Source organism: Eschrichtius robustus, chromosome 12 (assembly GCF_028021215.1).
Source record: "Eschrichtius robustus isolate mEscRob2 chromosome 12, mEscRob2.pri, whole genome shotgun sequence".
Lineage (NCBI taxonomy): Eukaryota > Metazoa > Chordata > Mammalia > Artiodactyla > Eschrichtiidae > Eschrichtius > Eschrichtius robustus.
In genome coordinates this window covers 19356533-19372457 of record NC_090835.1, presented here as the reverse complement: position 1 = coordinate 19372457, position 15925 = coordinate 19356533, and the positions used below count along the sequence as shown (strand labels likewise).

Genomic DNA, 15925 nt, shown 5'->3' with positions numbered 1-15925 from the left:
GTCTACAAGACGGGCAGATAAAAATGATTAACTGCCACTATCCTTGAAAAGAAAAGAAAAATTTTGTCCCCTGTTATTCATCACAGCTAACGTTCTGACCCTAAATCTGACATGTAGATTGAATGACCTTTATAGTAACACACCGTACCAAGGAGAACGGCCTTCTCACTTCCTATTTTATTTTCTGAGAAATCAGGAAAACACACGTTAGAGGCACTTTTTAAATAAAGGTGTGGCTTTTGGAGATGTTAATAAAGCTTCTCAGAGTCTTCACCTCTATCCATAGAAGGAGAAATAACAACAAAACCACCAGTCTCTGTGTTCTGATAGGACAAAAATACTACCTATCTGGAGGCAACATTCAGCCATTTTTTTTTTTTTTTTTACTGATTGACTGCATTCGTTTCCTGATTCTGATATGTTACCAATTTAGCGAGGCCTCCAGCCAATGAGGAATATGTATGCTCAATCTGTAAGGTGTGGATATAAATTTCTCCTAAAGGTAATATAGGAAAATCGACGCTTGCCCAAAAAAAGGTAGATTCTCTCCTGTAGCAAAGACCTGGATAACTTCCTCGAGAGGCACAGGAGTCCCTGTTGACAAAAACTATCACCTTGACAGGCAACAGGTCTGAGTCTGCTTTGCTCTCACAGTTAAGATTCTCCAGACAAAACCACTGTGACAAGAAGGGTTACCTAAAGCAAGGATTAACACTGACATGTAAAAAAATAAAAAATAAAATTTGGAAAAATAAAGAAGCTGAAGAGGTTCAAATGAACAAACTCCTACTTGTTCCTCAAAGGAAAAACAAAGAGCTTTCAGAAACAACTCCTCTGAGAGATGTAACAGAATATCAGTAAATTATAACAATTAAAAACCATTAAAGATAGAATAATTGAGAATACCTGTTTGGGTAACAATGACTTTTTTGAATTCCTTTTAACAGAGGGTCTATTTTTAATCACTCTTTTTGCAAAACCTTGCATAATTTAACAATAATTGCAGATTTTTAATTTTGATACATCCACAGGAACGTAAAGTAAAAACCATAAATTATATACTAACTCCAGCTGTTAAATTTTGGCATTTTGTCTTTAAAAAAAAAAAAAAAAAAAAGTTCAGAAATCTGTTTCCTTAAACCAAGGAAATGTGGGAAAAGGCCATCCTGCCAGTGGAAACCTTCAGCAGCAGAAAGCTCACGCTGCGGTTTCTTGCCGAGGCAGCAAACTCCACTGAAAGAGAAGTTGCCGCCAACTCAAATACTGTTTGCTTTCACACCCAAGAACAAACTGTGTGCACGGCGAAGGCATCCGAAGGGCTGGGAGCAGCTGGAGAGGACTGAGGAAAGGTAACAGTGGTGTCAGAGCTACTGTAAACCGGTTCTCGCTTTTCTATCAGCAAGTTAGCATCCCAGGAAACAGCGTGGCCCGGCAGCCCAACGTCAGTACCTACTGTAATTCAAAACCTGCTTTTTCCAAGTCAACAAGCCAAGGGACTTTTCAGAAAGAAAAGGGGAAAAAAAAAATCACCCAGGCAAATGAAACACAGACTCCTTCGGTGTGATTCGAAGGGCTAGTGAAATGCGGGTGTAAATGGAGTACTGAGAAATTTCCCTATCTCAGTGCAACATGTAACCCGCTTTCTTTGTAAGCAGGAAATGCAAAGGAAGTGTTTACTACAGCCTTGTAAACCAAAGGCAGAAAGCTCTGCCAAAGCAAACATCAATATTGCAAGGGTTCTGCTGCTCCAAAGACCCTCCAAGTTCCCTTTGTGCCCTGAAGGATGGGTGTCACTAAAGACGTGGCAGGGCGAGTCGGGAATTCTATAGGAAGAGCAAACAGCCCAAGCCTCCAAAAAGCAAAAGGTTTATCCCATGATGACTTTCTCTTCTAGTTTCAAGTAAACAAAGGCCAACTTCTTGTTGGGATGGCTCTGTTTGAGCCCCAAAATAAAAATGGTCAAAAAAGAAAATTTGTTTCTTTCCTTTCCCCTTACAGCTTTGAAATAATACTTTAAACTATTGCGCAGTTGGTTAAAATGGTCAATTTCATGTGATGCATATTTTACAATAAATTACCGTGCAGCGCCATGGAGGTGGGAAGAAAAGTCCTCCATCTGAGACAAACTATAAGTTATGAAATCCTGCCTCCCATGCTCACTTCCAGAATCAAAGACAGCTCAGCATTTTAAGGAAGAATCCTTTTCAAGGTGGAAAATTATATCGTTTCTTCAAAAACCCCTACTTTATCTAAGTCCCCCCTTCCCCCAAATACTATGACTTAAAACAGCTCACAAAAATGTCATGGGCCCGAAACATGTACATAAAGGAAATGGTGAATCTGTATGAATGGAAGATCTAGATATTCCCCACCTATAAAAATAAAGTTTACCCAGGGCAAAAATATCACATATTTCCAATTCCAGGTTGGACCTCATAAGGTTTCAATATTAAGAGTCAGCTTTATTGACTTCCTCCAGTTTAAAATTAGAAACTTTTTTCTTACGGTCTTAACCACCCATCGCCCTCACCACAAAAAGTTTGATGGTTTAGACACAGGTTGAAAAAAAAAAAAAAAAAACAAACTATCCAACTAAACAAAGACCGCCTTTCTTCCCAAATAAAAAGGAGTGTAAGAATTTGCCAACTGTTCCCCCAAGACACAATCCTACAGCAAATTCTCCTTGCCTCCAGGATGATTGATGGGATGGCGTTCCCTTCTTTCATCACTCCCTACCTTGTCTGGTCGCTGGTGAAAACCAGGAAGCCACAGACACACACTTCGGTCTTTTGCTTGTACAGGCCTCAATTCTCCAATGCCAGCTTGCTGCCAATGTCCTTGTAGCCAATGGTAAACAGGCCACAGGGTTCAAGTTAACTGCAGAGCGTTACCACGCTGAACATCTGGTCATGAATGAACGGATTGCCCACTAACTCTCAGCATTGGGCAGCTGATGAAAAATTCAACATTTTCCTTGTTGGCACAGTTGTTTTGGAGAATTCTCTAGAGCTTCCTGAATTATATTACGAAAATTTCACTGCAGCAATCTATATCTGTGAGAACAGCTGGTGTTGAAAGGGATCTGCTGCTCTCTCCCTGTGCTGGGGGACCTCGTGTTGCATGAGGACACTTTTACTACATTTGTCCTTGAAAACTTAGCCTTCGCTCTGAGGTACTGGGTAGAACAAATGGCAGCAAAGGCAGCTCCTGGCTGCTGGATTCCACACAAATGAACCTCTTAATTCAGGGTGAAAAATCTATCACCCAGCTAAGAGGACACTGAGATCCAAAGAGTACATTATAAAGACCTGTCTCAGAAAATATAGCCAAACGATCATCAAAACTATTGCTGAGCTCTGAAATCAGGACGGTCCCAACACCACTGCATATTTTCTGAAGATTTTCAGTATAAAATAACAGTCCTTTGCAAAACCCCACGAGACACAATATATCCAAACATTAGTTTTTCATCACATGACTGATTTTAAACTTAGCAAAGCCTTTTATTAAACCTAAGTGGTGACACAGTTAGAGCAAATCAAATGTAATATGTTACATTATGCTCAGCACAGGAAAAAGTCACATTGACAGAGTGTCCATTGAAGCTTAAGAAAAGAAATTCTCTAAAAATATAACAGTGGTGTTTAAAGAAATTAACTTGTTAATGGATATATGTGATATATTATTATTCTTTTGGGTTGAAAAAAAAGGAAGTGGTAAACTTAAGTCAAGCTAAATTTAGGCTATTATCTATGCAGCATAAATTTCACTTCTGTGTATAAATGCTAACTTGCATATTTCTCCATGGTAACTAAACTATGATTAAAACAACAGTGAAACCAGCCTTTAAAGCCACCTGTTTAACTAGGAACAACCTAATTTACAAAAATACTTAAACTTTGGAAATTTCATGGGCATCTATATCATGCTTTTCCCAGAAGAAAGCTCACTTTTCCATGAACATATAATCGCAATGTACTTGGCCTAGGTCGTAATCATTCTTTTTTTAACTAGTGTAATTTTTTCATGTATTGTTCACTCTAACCTAAGTGGTAGTTAAGATTATAAAGAATAAGACTCTAATAACTCTTTCCAAAAACGAAGTTATTTTACCACTTGGGAGGGATTAATTTACCTAGAAAGTACTTCACATTTTACAAAAAGAACTAATGAAAGAAGTGAGAAAATTCCAAACTGAAATGACTATTTGAGATGGCAAGCCACATTCAAACTAATTTTTTTTTTTCCACTGAGATAGCCTTGTAATTTACTAATGAAGAAATGGGCTATTTTATTGGTGAAATTAAAGAAGTAATTATAATATGTCCAAGAATAGTAAAAATGTAGGTATAAGCAATATTTTCTTATTTAATTATAAAACATAAAAGTAGATTTGAATGTGAATCATTTTGAAACCTTCGAATTAAATTTAGAATTTAAACACTGAAAACCCCTTGAAGTCGAAACATAATCATATAATAGGTCAGGCTTGGTGTGAAATTCATGACTCATATTTGTGACACATATTCAGAAATGCCTCATACTAAAACTTTATTATAATCAAAAATTGATCTTCAGTTTTTCTGTCTCCTGGTCTTTACATGATGTAATGTCTAAGGCCACATTTCACACTGTTAAGTAATGATGACTGTATAAGACTCATGATTAAAAAACTCATAAAATGTCACAATTTATAATTTTATGTATACTTGCCTCTCTAATATCACATACATTTGCACAGTGGATGCTAATTAGATAACAATGGTATTACTATAATGTCTATAAAACCTGCCTTTAAAACCAAATTCTGTTAAAAATAGTCTTTTCAAGCTGACATAGCCCATTTCCAGGGTCATATTTAAAATAATTAGTGCCATCGCTAGTAAATGTTCTAATAAAACTTGAAAATGATTTCTAAGCAGAATGCAAAGTTCTCTAAAACTTAACAATAAAGTTTTCCAGTAATCTGAGATAATCCTTCCAAGGAGTGTCTATGAAATCAAAGAAGTATAAGATTTTAAAACTCAAATTCCCCGGGGGCCATTTACATGGCTCCTGAGAACGAATCTTGGAGAATGGGACCGATGGAGCCTGTTATCCTAGCCGATGCTTTGACATATACAAATGTCCTGCTGGGCAGAGCAAGAGATTCTGAGAAGGAGACAGAGACAAAAGCCAACTCCTTTATCAAATATGTCAACTACGTAGACCAAATTTCCACAAGAATTACCAGCTCCCAAGGAACGGCATGTAAACTGCTCATATCCACAAGCCCAAATCCAAGGCGATCAGCAGTTATTTTTGGAGTGATGGGATTTTTGTTTTTTAAGAACTCTGGAGAGTCCTCTTTAAAGGCAAGTTCTTTAAAACTACAAGTTAACCCTTCTTTTTAAGCTTTCCCAGATTGCAAAGTCAGTCCAGCTAAGAGACATGAAATCTAGGAGACAAAATTCCATAGATGGTGGGCATTTGTTCTAATATCCCAGGCCTTAAAATAGAAGGTCAAAAAGTTATCTACGAGTGTGAACCAGTACCTGGGAACCATTTAAGGAATAAGGAAACTATTGCTATATCTATCGAGAATTTACCTGTTAGGTTGCTCCATATATAATACAAAATCTTTTTAATGGATAGAAAAATGCGCTTTTACAATTGAGAAAATAAGGTATTTTTAGTAGGTAAGGTGATCAAATGAAGGGTTATCAATAATAATAGCTATCTAATATGATTTTGCATTTGTCAAGTAGTTGCCACAAGCCCTAAGTCATTAATTCATTATACCAAGCTTGTGTCAAAGGCATCATCAGTCTTAATGGATGAAATGACTCGTCAGGGAAACGAAACAGCTTGTCCCAGGAGAGTTGAGACTTGTCTTGGGACTCTAATTCTAGTGCTCCTTTCAGTGTCACGCCTCTTAATTAGGGAACTGAAGTGGATAAATCCAGGTAAAATCCATTCCCCCCCCTTGGTGAACACCTGGAGACTGCTTCCCTGATCGAATTATTCAGCTTGCACCCGAACAGATTCCTGGTTCCCTTTTAGCTTGAAAATAGTAGCCAGAGCACTAAAGCTCAGGGAGCACATGACTCTGTCTTACAGAGTCCAAGATCAGGTCCCAAGTAATTCTCCTGCCCAACCAATTTCTCCTCTCCATCTTACACACCTCATTCCAGCCACACTGGTCTTCTTTCTCTTCCTCAAACCCACCAAGCTCACGGCACCTTAGGGTCTGAGTACCGGTTGTTCCTAAATCTAGAATGTGTATCTTCCAACCTTCTCCTGGCTACCTCCGTCCTGCCATTCAAACTTCAGCTCACACGTCACCTCCCCCGATTAGCTTTTCCGGTCTACCTCCTCCAAAGTGGCCCAGAGGCACTCTTTTATTCTATCATCTCATTTTCTATCTCTACCCAGCACTTTTATCTGGTACCGTTCTATATTGTGTTTAATATCTGACCCAACTAGAATATCAGCCACCCAACAGCAAGCTTCTTGATGGTGCTGTGAACGGCTATATTCCCAGTCCTTAAACACCGTCTCGCAGACTTTAATAGATAATTTGTTCGATCCATGAATGGATCATATCCCACGTCATTATCAGTCCCCAATAACGTAGCCTCTCTCCCTAAGACCACAAGTCCCTCTGACATGGCCAATGCTTTACAAATGTCCTGGATGAATGGGGGAGGGCGAGGTTACTTATGAATTACTTAGCTGCTTCAAAATGTGTTCTAAATGCTCTGCAGAAAAGAGGTTGGTTCCTTTAATTATATACTGAGTAAGAGACATCTCTGAACCACTGGGAAACAGAAATGGGTTACAAGATGCCGAGTTTAGTTATACAAATCCTTTTGCGTTCATTAATCATTTGAATAAAGGAGGAAGCAGAGAGGAGAGGGAGCAGCCTGGGCTTCAGTTAGGAAAAGGGAGTGAGCAGAGCTGAGTCAAGTCTTCCCTTGAACTCCAGTACCAGGACACACAGAACCTTGAGTGCTGGCATGTCACGGCATCAAAGCACGGTGAGAATCGTGCAACTTCAATGGAGCGACGACCACAAAGAGCGGGAAGCTAAGTGTCAGGCGTAACCAGAAATGCGGTGCCCAGTGAGCACACCAGCACCTAGCAGGGACGGGTGCTCCCCCCGAGCCAGGCATCTGGGAAGCCTGTTCTACCCGCCACCTCAATTAATCCTCACCTCAAGCCTAGGAGGTAGGCACACGACCATCAACTCCTTCTTGTAAATGAGGAAGCTGGGCCTGGGAAGTTTTGAGCCAGGATTTGAAGCCACAAGTCTGAGTCCAAGCCAAAGTTCTTATCCCATTTGCTTGTGTCCTGTGAGTTCAGGCTTCCTACCAAGCACTCAGTGACGCCTTTAGAAGCCATATGGCCGGGTAAGATCAGGCTTGAGGCAACCTACCTTCAGATAACACAAACGCTGGCAGGGTAAGGAAAGTCAGGAACCCAAAAGTCACATGTAACTACGATGAGAGAGAGAACACACACCCATGGGCAGGACCAGCTACGTAATTTGAAGGGCCCAGTGCAAAGTGAAAACATGCGGCCCCTTGTCCAAAATTATTCAGAATTTCAAGATGGCGGCAGCAGAGGATCAAAGCGAGCGCAGGGCCCCTGAGCACAGCTCTGCGCCTGCGCGCGGGAGGCGGGCGGCCCTGGAGGCAGCCCTGGTTCTCCGTGTCTCGTTTCTTCAAAACGTTACTCCCTGCGTTTCAGTTGTATTCATCTCTTTATAAAGTCCAATACTATGTGAGTCATAAAGGACATATATAATATTTTAAATGGAAGAGAGAGTGCCAAGGGGTGGAGGGAGAAAGCCTGTGTATTTTTCTGACTTGTTCTTTAAATTATCCAAGGGTCAGGCATGAGCCATCAAGTGGCAGTCCCTGGAACTGCATGGTGCATCCCCGGAGGCAAAACTCAATTTGGAAGGGAGCGGACCTAACTGGGTTCTAAGGCTCCAAACTTTTAAGGGGATGGCAAGCGGGGCATCTAAACTGCTCCATTAATTATGTGGACACGCGTTTATAGTTTGGGAAAGTTTCATCTGCATGGATTTGCTAGTGTTCTCCAAGTGATATCCTGAATTGTAGGCTACTGTCCATGTGGTCCTTTTGAGTCATTCTACAAATAATTTCCCGAACGTACATCATGTGCCAGGTCAAGTGACAGGCCCAGGGACACAGTGCCTGCCTCTGTGGAACTGACAGGCCAGACACTGGGGAATAAATACACGTGGAATCATAAATTATGGTAAGAGCTATCAAGTCTGTGGAACTGTGAGAGAAAACAAGAAGAGGGACTTGGAGTTTCCACTGACAGGACAGGGCAGGTCACAGTGTTATGAACACCACACCAAAGCTCTCACTGGCCTCAGAGTTAACCTGAGAAACTTGAGGTCCTCAGCTTCAACTATATAAAGTGATTTTGCTATCCACCCTGGAAGAGAGTTCCCAGTAGAGCTCCAGGCTCCATATGATGCAGAACTAATCCTACAGTGTCACTCTCCATATAAGACTGTACAGGAAAGTGAAGGGGGGGGGGGGGAAGGAGGGGGAAGGAAAGACAGGAAGAAAAGCGATTCCCTACCTTCAGACCAGAGAATGGCTTTAAAATAGAACCATTTTCTTCTTTTTCCTCTTTCCTCTTCCAAAAGCTCGAAAACCCTCTTCGGACCACTCACAGCTTCCATCACTCCAGGGTCTTAACATTATTTTAACAGAGCTTTGTGTGCGCAAATAATACTAAAACCAGAAATTGTGCCCCTTCCTGAGAGCATCTCTCTAATCTGACTGTATATATGTCAAGTCTATGTGTACAATATATATGTCAACAGTGCTGAAGTAATATCTTGTCTCCACTTGCTTCTGATTTCTTTGAATTCTCATATTAACCTCTCTCTCGCTCTCTGTGTCTTTTTTAACAGTGCTGGGATTTTCCCTCTTTGAAACTTGACAGAAACGTAAGATATTTCAGTTCTTGCTATGAGGCACTAAGCGAACTGAAAATCTTGCCAGCACTCCAAGTCTCATTAGTTTCCTTTAAACACCTACTTGGCGGGTGTAAGCTAATGTGAACCTTTCTCACCCTGTTTAAATTCCAACATAAAACATGTACACAACAATAAAACATGTGGCTCATTTGTCATGCTTCCATGAGCAACGGTGTCACTCACACCAAGAACCACAGGCTGGGTGTGCAGAGCGATTTCATTCCTATTTCCCATCACTCAATTGAGCCTTGTGTAGAAAAGCTTTTAACAACCACATCTGGCCTTTAATAAATCATTGCACTTTGTCTTCCTGCCAAAACTCCTCCTTTATCTAACTTACATCTTCATGATAAGATCGGAAATCACGCATTATGGTGGTGACAAACAATTGTAATTATGTCATTAGTAGCCATTTAGTCTACAAAGGTGCTCAAAGAGGAAAGGGAATGCACAATAAGAAATACAGGATAATACACTGATCATAGTTCTAATCTGCTTTTCCTTCATGACTGTAAAAAGCTGGCATAATTCTTGGGCACGGCAGGCAGTAATGGCATACCACTTTATGAACTATGCAGCTATTTTATTCCCCTATCTACTTAAAAATAAAAAAGCATTTAATAGCTTGATCGAGACATAAAAGTTATTTGTGATGACTCGCTGATTATATTATTTATTTTTCAACTTTCGTAGAGTGACTTTTTGTGTTAGGAAAGAAACTTGAGTTATTTGGGTTGAGAAAATGTAACAGACACACACGTACTACACGTGCGTCTGTGTGTGTATACACTTTGGTATACACGTGTGGGCACATATTATGTATTGTGCATAGCATATGTACACATATACTTTATATATGTAGGTATCGTGCACGTGTACAAACACATTATAGCTATGTATGTGTTGTACACATACACACACACACACTCTTGTATAGGAGTCAAGCAACTTCACAATGTGATACATTCTCTAAGGACCCCAAGTCATGAAGGAAAAAATGACCAAAGAGAGATTTAAGAAAATGTGGCATTTATTGTGATTCCCACCATTTCTCCCACTGTGCAGTTTAGGTGTAAGAAATCCCAGCAGGTTTTTAAATAAGTAACTATTTGGGTATTCCTAAAGTTCTAAAACCCTATGTGTTTCTCCAATGTCAATAAAAATCAGATGCCTGATTCTGCACAGACCAGAGCTCTACCATCCACCGAGGCTGAAGCACTAGTAGTAAGAGGGAGGGGAGAGAAAGGAGGTGTGGGGTGAAACCTTCGACATCCTGCAGCCTACCAAGACGGAACACGAAGAGATGAAAAGTCCCCTCCTACCACTTCTCCACGCTTGAAATGCATCTACCTGAGATATGTAAGTCAAACGGATCAGAAGGCCACGTGGTCAGACTTTAGCAAGAGCAAAGTCATTTTATACAAAACCTCAGTCAGCCACTTCAACCTCTGCACTTCTTAACAAACCTTCATTTCACTGTCAAATCTCTACGTGTGACAAGCTTTGAATCAAGTCATTTAGAAATTTCCCTGTTCGTTAATTCAACAACTACCTAGAAAATGTCTACTGTGTTCCACATCGATCTGTTAATCCAAAGATAATTAAGACATAGACACGGTGGCAGAAAGTTGAAATTTGAAACACTGACGCCAAATCTGCTTAATCTAACGTTAACAATTACGACCACGATTTGGGTCGTAATTGTTGGGATTTTTTTATATGATAAGCTCTCAGTTTTCACCTTGCACTTGGCAGTGCATGTTTTCCTGGGAGGGTGGGAGGCTGAGGCTGTTTTTTTTAAAAAAAACTTTTTGGCAGGCAAGTGAAATATTATGTTTATGTCTCTAATACTAGGGTAAATCTTGTGGATACCATCAGCTGGCTGATTCAACTCAGGATTGGCAGAAATGCAATGAAACCGTTTATTTCAAAATGGTAATAAACAATCTAAAAACCAGGTATTTAATTGGATTGGGTGTTTATAAAGTACAGTCTTTTCTGTTTTGTTAATTTACATATAATTATTGCTTCATGTTTACTTTCACCTGAATACAAAACCTCGGGTTTTCAAAAGATACTTGGGAAGTAACGAAAGCTAAATTTTTTCCCTCAGAAGTTCTGTTAAGAAAAGAACAAACTCCCATACCCACGCTACACATTGTGTAAGATGTAGACACCCCCATTTTTCAACCTACTGGAGGAGGAATTAGAAAGTAACCACTGCAGGCAAAAACAGAGAGTAAAATTACAATAATAAACAGAGGATTTTAAGAGAACACATAAAGGGGAGGGAAGTCTAAAACCAAAGAGCCTTCAGCCAAATTTACCTACAAGCTATCGGCTTGATTTTCTCTTCATCAGTCTAAGGTCTAAGGATGTCTTTTAGTGCCAGAGTCCCCCCTACCCCTACTCAAAAAACTCTGACATTTAGAATATTTTTTTTTTCCCTAAGAAAAGCTTATCTGGAACTCACATGCTTCTTTAGTTACATATGAAAGAAACGGCACTCACATCAACATTATCTTTATTTATCAAGTCCCCTGCACACAGCCCCGTGGGTACCAGCAGTTCAAAAGTTCAAAAAGGTTTTTGAAAACAAACCAAGATAGAAAACAGGCACCAATGCCTATTTGGAACCTACATTCTCCTGCCTTCTAGCATTCTCTAGATGATGGATCAAGAGGAATGATAAAAGATAGAGAGGGAAGCGGCTGCCAGGGGAGGGTATCAGTTGGTGTGGATGGCATTTCTCAAACTGCCTGAAAAATTCATCTTCTCCCCACAAGCTGTCAGGGCTCAGCATGGGACCGATCTACCTAACACACCTCAGGACAAGAAGGAGAGGCAGAGAGCCTCCTTCACGCCAAAATTCTTCCATTTTTCTTCTCTTTTATTGTATTTTTGTGTGCTGTTGCTTCGAACATTCCTCTCGGGGGTTCTGTTAGCCTCTTGAAAGTGACGGCTGAGAAAGCTTAAAAAATAGGGCTGTGATGGTTCAACCTTTGCTGGGCATCTCTAAGTATCACCGCTCCCTTGCTGGATTAATTGGTTGACACCTTCCTTCTCTAAACCATGTTCCTACCTGTAACGGAAGACGAGGCTCTTGCTAGTCAATCAATCGAGTGGGCTATTTCTCTTCAAATGGATGAAATCAATGGACACAATACAATGCAAATCATCTATTATAAAAGATCAATACTAGGGACCTGAGCAGACCGTTATAACCTCCCCTTGAGGGCACCAACACAGTCCAGCTGAAATGTGCAGTTCTTGGGAAGACAGAACTATCCTCCTCCACTTCCTCACCAGACTACAGAGATTTTGAGGGAAGGAACGACACATTAACATCTTCCTCAACTTGGGGTGATGGCAAGTTCTGAACTGGGGAGCAGTACACCTTACTAAGTGCGACGAATTGTCCCAGTTACTCTACTTCTGGGTATTTACTCGAAAGAAACTCTCGTACGTGCCAAAACTGTTTACGGCAGTAAAAATAAAATTATAAAAGTTCATCAGCATTGGAATGAAGAAGCACAATTCATTGTCAATTGACAGAATACCATGCAGACTTTCAGCAGGGTAAGCTAGATCTATACATATTATCACTGTATCTTTCTCAAAATCAAGGTAGAATAAGAAAGCGTGGGGACTTCCCTGGTGGTGCAGTGGTTAAGAATCCGCCTGCCAACACAGAGGACACAGGTTCCAGCCCTGGTCCGGGAAGATCCCACATGCCACAGAGCAACTAAGCCTGTGTGCCACAACTACTGAGCCTGCGCTTTAGAGCCTGCGAGCCACAACTACTGAAGCCCGCACGCCTAGAGCCCGTGCTCCGCAACAAGGGAAGCCACTGCAATGAGAAGCCCGCGCACTGCAACGAAGAGTAGCCCCCGCTCGCCGCAACTAGAGAAAGCCCGTGCACAGCACCAAAGACCTTACACAGGCAAAAATAAAAAATAAATAAATTTTTAAAAAAACCAAAAAAACAAACAAACAAAAAGAAAGCGTGAAGGAGTTAGGATACATTTTGATGCTAAACGTATAAACTAAACACTCTCAAAAAACGCTAAGTTTTTTGAGTTATAAGTACATATTATAAGTACATGTATAAGTTATAAGTACACGTATAAGAATGGAATGGAACGAGGCACCCCAAACTCCTGATGGAATGTGCTTCCAAGGAATGGGAAGAGGAACAGTTAAAGAGGATCTTGCTAGAGCTGAAATGTTTTATTCCTTTTTAATAGATCTACAAGCAAGCAGGACAAAATGTCAACAACTGTCATTCAAGCTGGAGAGAATACAGGTAACTGCTCATCTTTGTGCTTTCCTCTGACTTTTACATGCCCTGGGCTCCTCCTCCAGCCCCCTGTCGATTTAACTCTGAAAATGGTTTGAAAATCATTCAATCAATTAGGGTGTCTTCTTACAGACACCTGGCCGAGCATATTCTTCATTAGATAAGAGATTTTACAAGCAAAGCCAGATTAGTTTGTCAAAAGAGAGAGTCTAGTTTGGGGGATTTGCTGGGAGTCTTTGTTTTGGTGGAAATGTCATAACCCAAAGTATCCGGAAATTGGGAATAAAGAAGTTGGACCTCTTCCAATTCACAAAACCCTAGCATATTCACACGTGGCTGGCCATCAGCTGATCTTCTCAGGTCCAGTTGGGGTGAGGACAATGAGCCCCTGATAAAACAAAAAGCTTGCCTGGGGACTTCCCTGGCGGTCCAGTGGTTAAGAATCCACCTTCCAATGCAGGGGATGCGGGTTCGATCCCTGGTCGGGAACTAAGATCCCATATGCCGCAGAGCAACTAAGCCTGTGCGCTGCAACTAGCGAGCCCGTGCGCTGCAGCTACTGAGCCCGCACGCTCTGGAGCCCAAGTGCCACAACTAGAGAGCCTGGGCACCACAACTACTGAGCCCGTGCGCTCTGGAGCCCACACGCCACAACTAGAGAGAAGCCCACACACCGCAACGAAGAGCCCATGCGCTGCAATGCAAGATCCTGCATGCTGCAACTAAGACCTGACGCAGCCAAATAAGTAAATAAATATTAAAAAAAAAAAAAAAAAAAGCTCGCCTTGACCTCCAAACTGGAGACAGCTTTCAAAAAAAATACGTGGCTCCCCACCGAACGCTTGCGGGTCAATGGCTGCTGAATGGCGATGAAAGTAAGGGCCACACAAAAACAAGGGCACCGTCTCAAGGTCTGGACTGGGATTAGAGAGGGGTTACTGATGTGATATACATATGCCCCACCTTTAAGACCCACGGAATGACAGAATCCCAAAGACAACCAAACTGCCTAATCCAAATGGACGCTCCGTGAAGAAACAAGAGTTTAAGATGATCAAAGTCAATTTCATTATTTGCTTTCAATATTTTGATACCCACGACAAGAGACCTTGTATCTTCCAAAACAAATGCGACTTAGAGCAATGGCCTACAGTTAATTAATTACCTCAAAGGAAGGGAACGATGAGGGCACCCCCACGTGTTGGGTGATTTCTTTTGGAAACCGGACTTGGCTGTTGCTCCTGATATTGTTAACTTGTTCCCCAAGAATCACAGGGTCAAAGCGCAGGTTTTCTTAGTGACACTTGACCAGGTTTCTAAAAATGTTGTACAAAGGCCTTTAAGTACAGAAAGGAAACATAATTGTTGACTTTAAATATGCAGGCAAAACTCTTGGTAAATAACAATAATTTGCTGGAAAATTGTTCCATACAGCATTTCACAGAAATCCAGCATACAATTTGCGAGAAAGTGCAGGCAAATTAATTGTATACTTTCACCTTTTCTTCTCAACTCACATATGAGAAGAATAACATTTTACCCCACGCAGAGAAGCCCCATACACCACATACGGTTTTCAAAAGAACCTAATCAATGGTATCAACTGAACCTGAGATTAGATTAAATGGCAGACAGAGGCAAACAGCTTATAACTGTTAAGAATCATCATTCCCATGGCTTTCAACCTCCCGTGCCTTGACGGCAGGCAACAGGGCAATATGGTTTATTGTGCGGGAGACTGAATCCGGTGTAAAGTGCCACTCCCAGCCCGAGGGCTGACGCTGGTAATGAGTTTTGAAATACCTCTCAAGGCAAGAGCCTGCCGCCGCCAGCTTCCGCCAGCTTCCAAGATCCTCCACTTCTGCCCCACAAGCAAGCCTTACACAGAGGTCTGCCCAGGGGCAAGCAGACACAGCCTCCAACCCAGAGTGAGACTCGGGTTCAAGAACAGGCTCCTGGGCTTCTTACCTGTGCCATTGTGGAAGAGTTGCTTAACTTTTCTGATCCTCCTGACCCTCCGTGGAATGGATCTACTAACGGACGGGACCTCAGAGTGCAGTTGTGAACACAAGGCATGTAAGTCAGCCAGGCTCTGTGCCTACTCTTAGCTCACAGGGGATCTAGCTCTGTGCATCCAAATCATCATCAGGCAGTCACAGTAGCCGTGCCATAGACGCACGCCCCTTTCACATGTCAGGATCCTACAACCTGACGTAGAAGTTCCCAGCATCCCCATGTTACGGATGGGGAATCTGAAACTAAGAGTAACTTGTTCACACACCCAGTTGGTCCAAGGCTGATGTTGAATAGGAAGCTAGGTTTATCTGAGACCAGAGCTTATCCCCTAAACCAGCGTTCCACCTTCCTTGTTGCACATCTGAGTCACTGGGAGAACTTGCAAAACTCCCATGGCCCAGGCCACCCTCCAGACCAATTAAACTGAAATTTCTGGGGTCCAGGACCCAGGCATCAGCATTTTTAAAGCTCTCCAGGTGATTCTAACATGCAGCCATGTTTGAGAACCACTGCTCTAGTCACAGCCCAACACCAGGCATATGGTCCTTCTTTGATGTGTTAGTTTCCTCTTGCTGCTGTAGCAAATTACCATAAACTTAGGG

General features: G+C 41.6%; 1 protein-coding gene across 7 annotated transcripts in view; it reads right to left on the bottom strand.

Moving 5' to 3' along the window:
* The window catches only part of FOXP1 (forkhead box P1), a 586136-nt gene that overhangs the window by 399199 nt on the left and 171012 nt on the right, over window positions 1-15925 (bottom strand). The window lies entirely within an intron of this gene.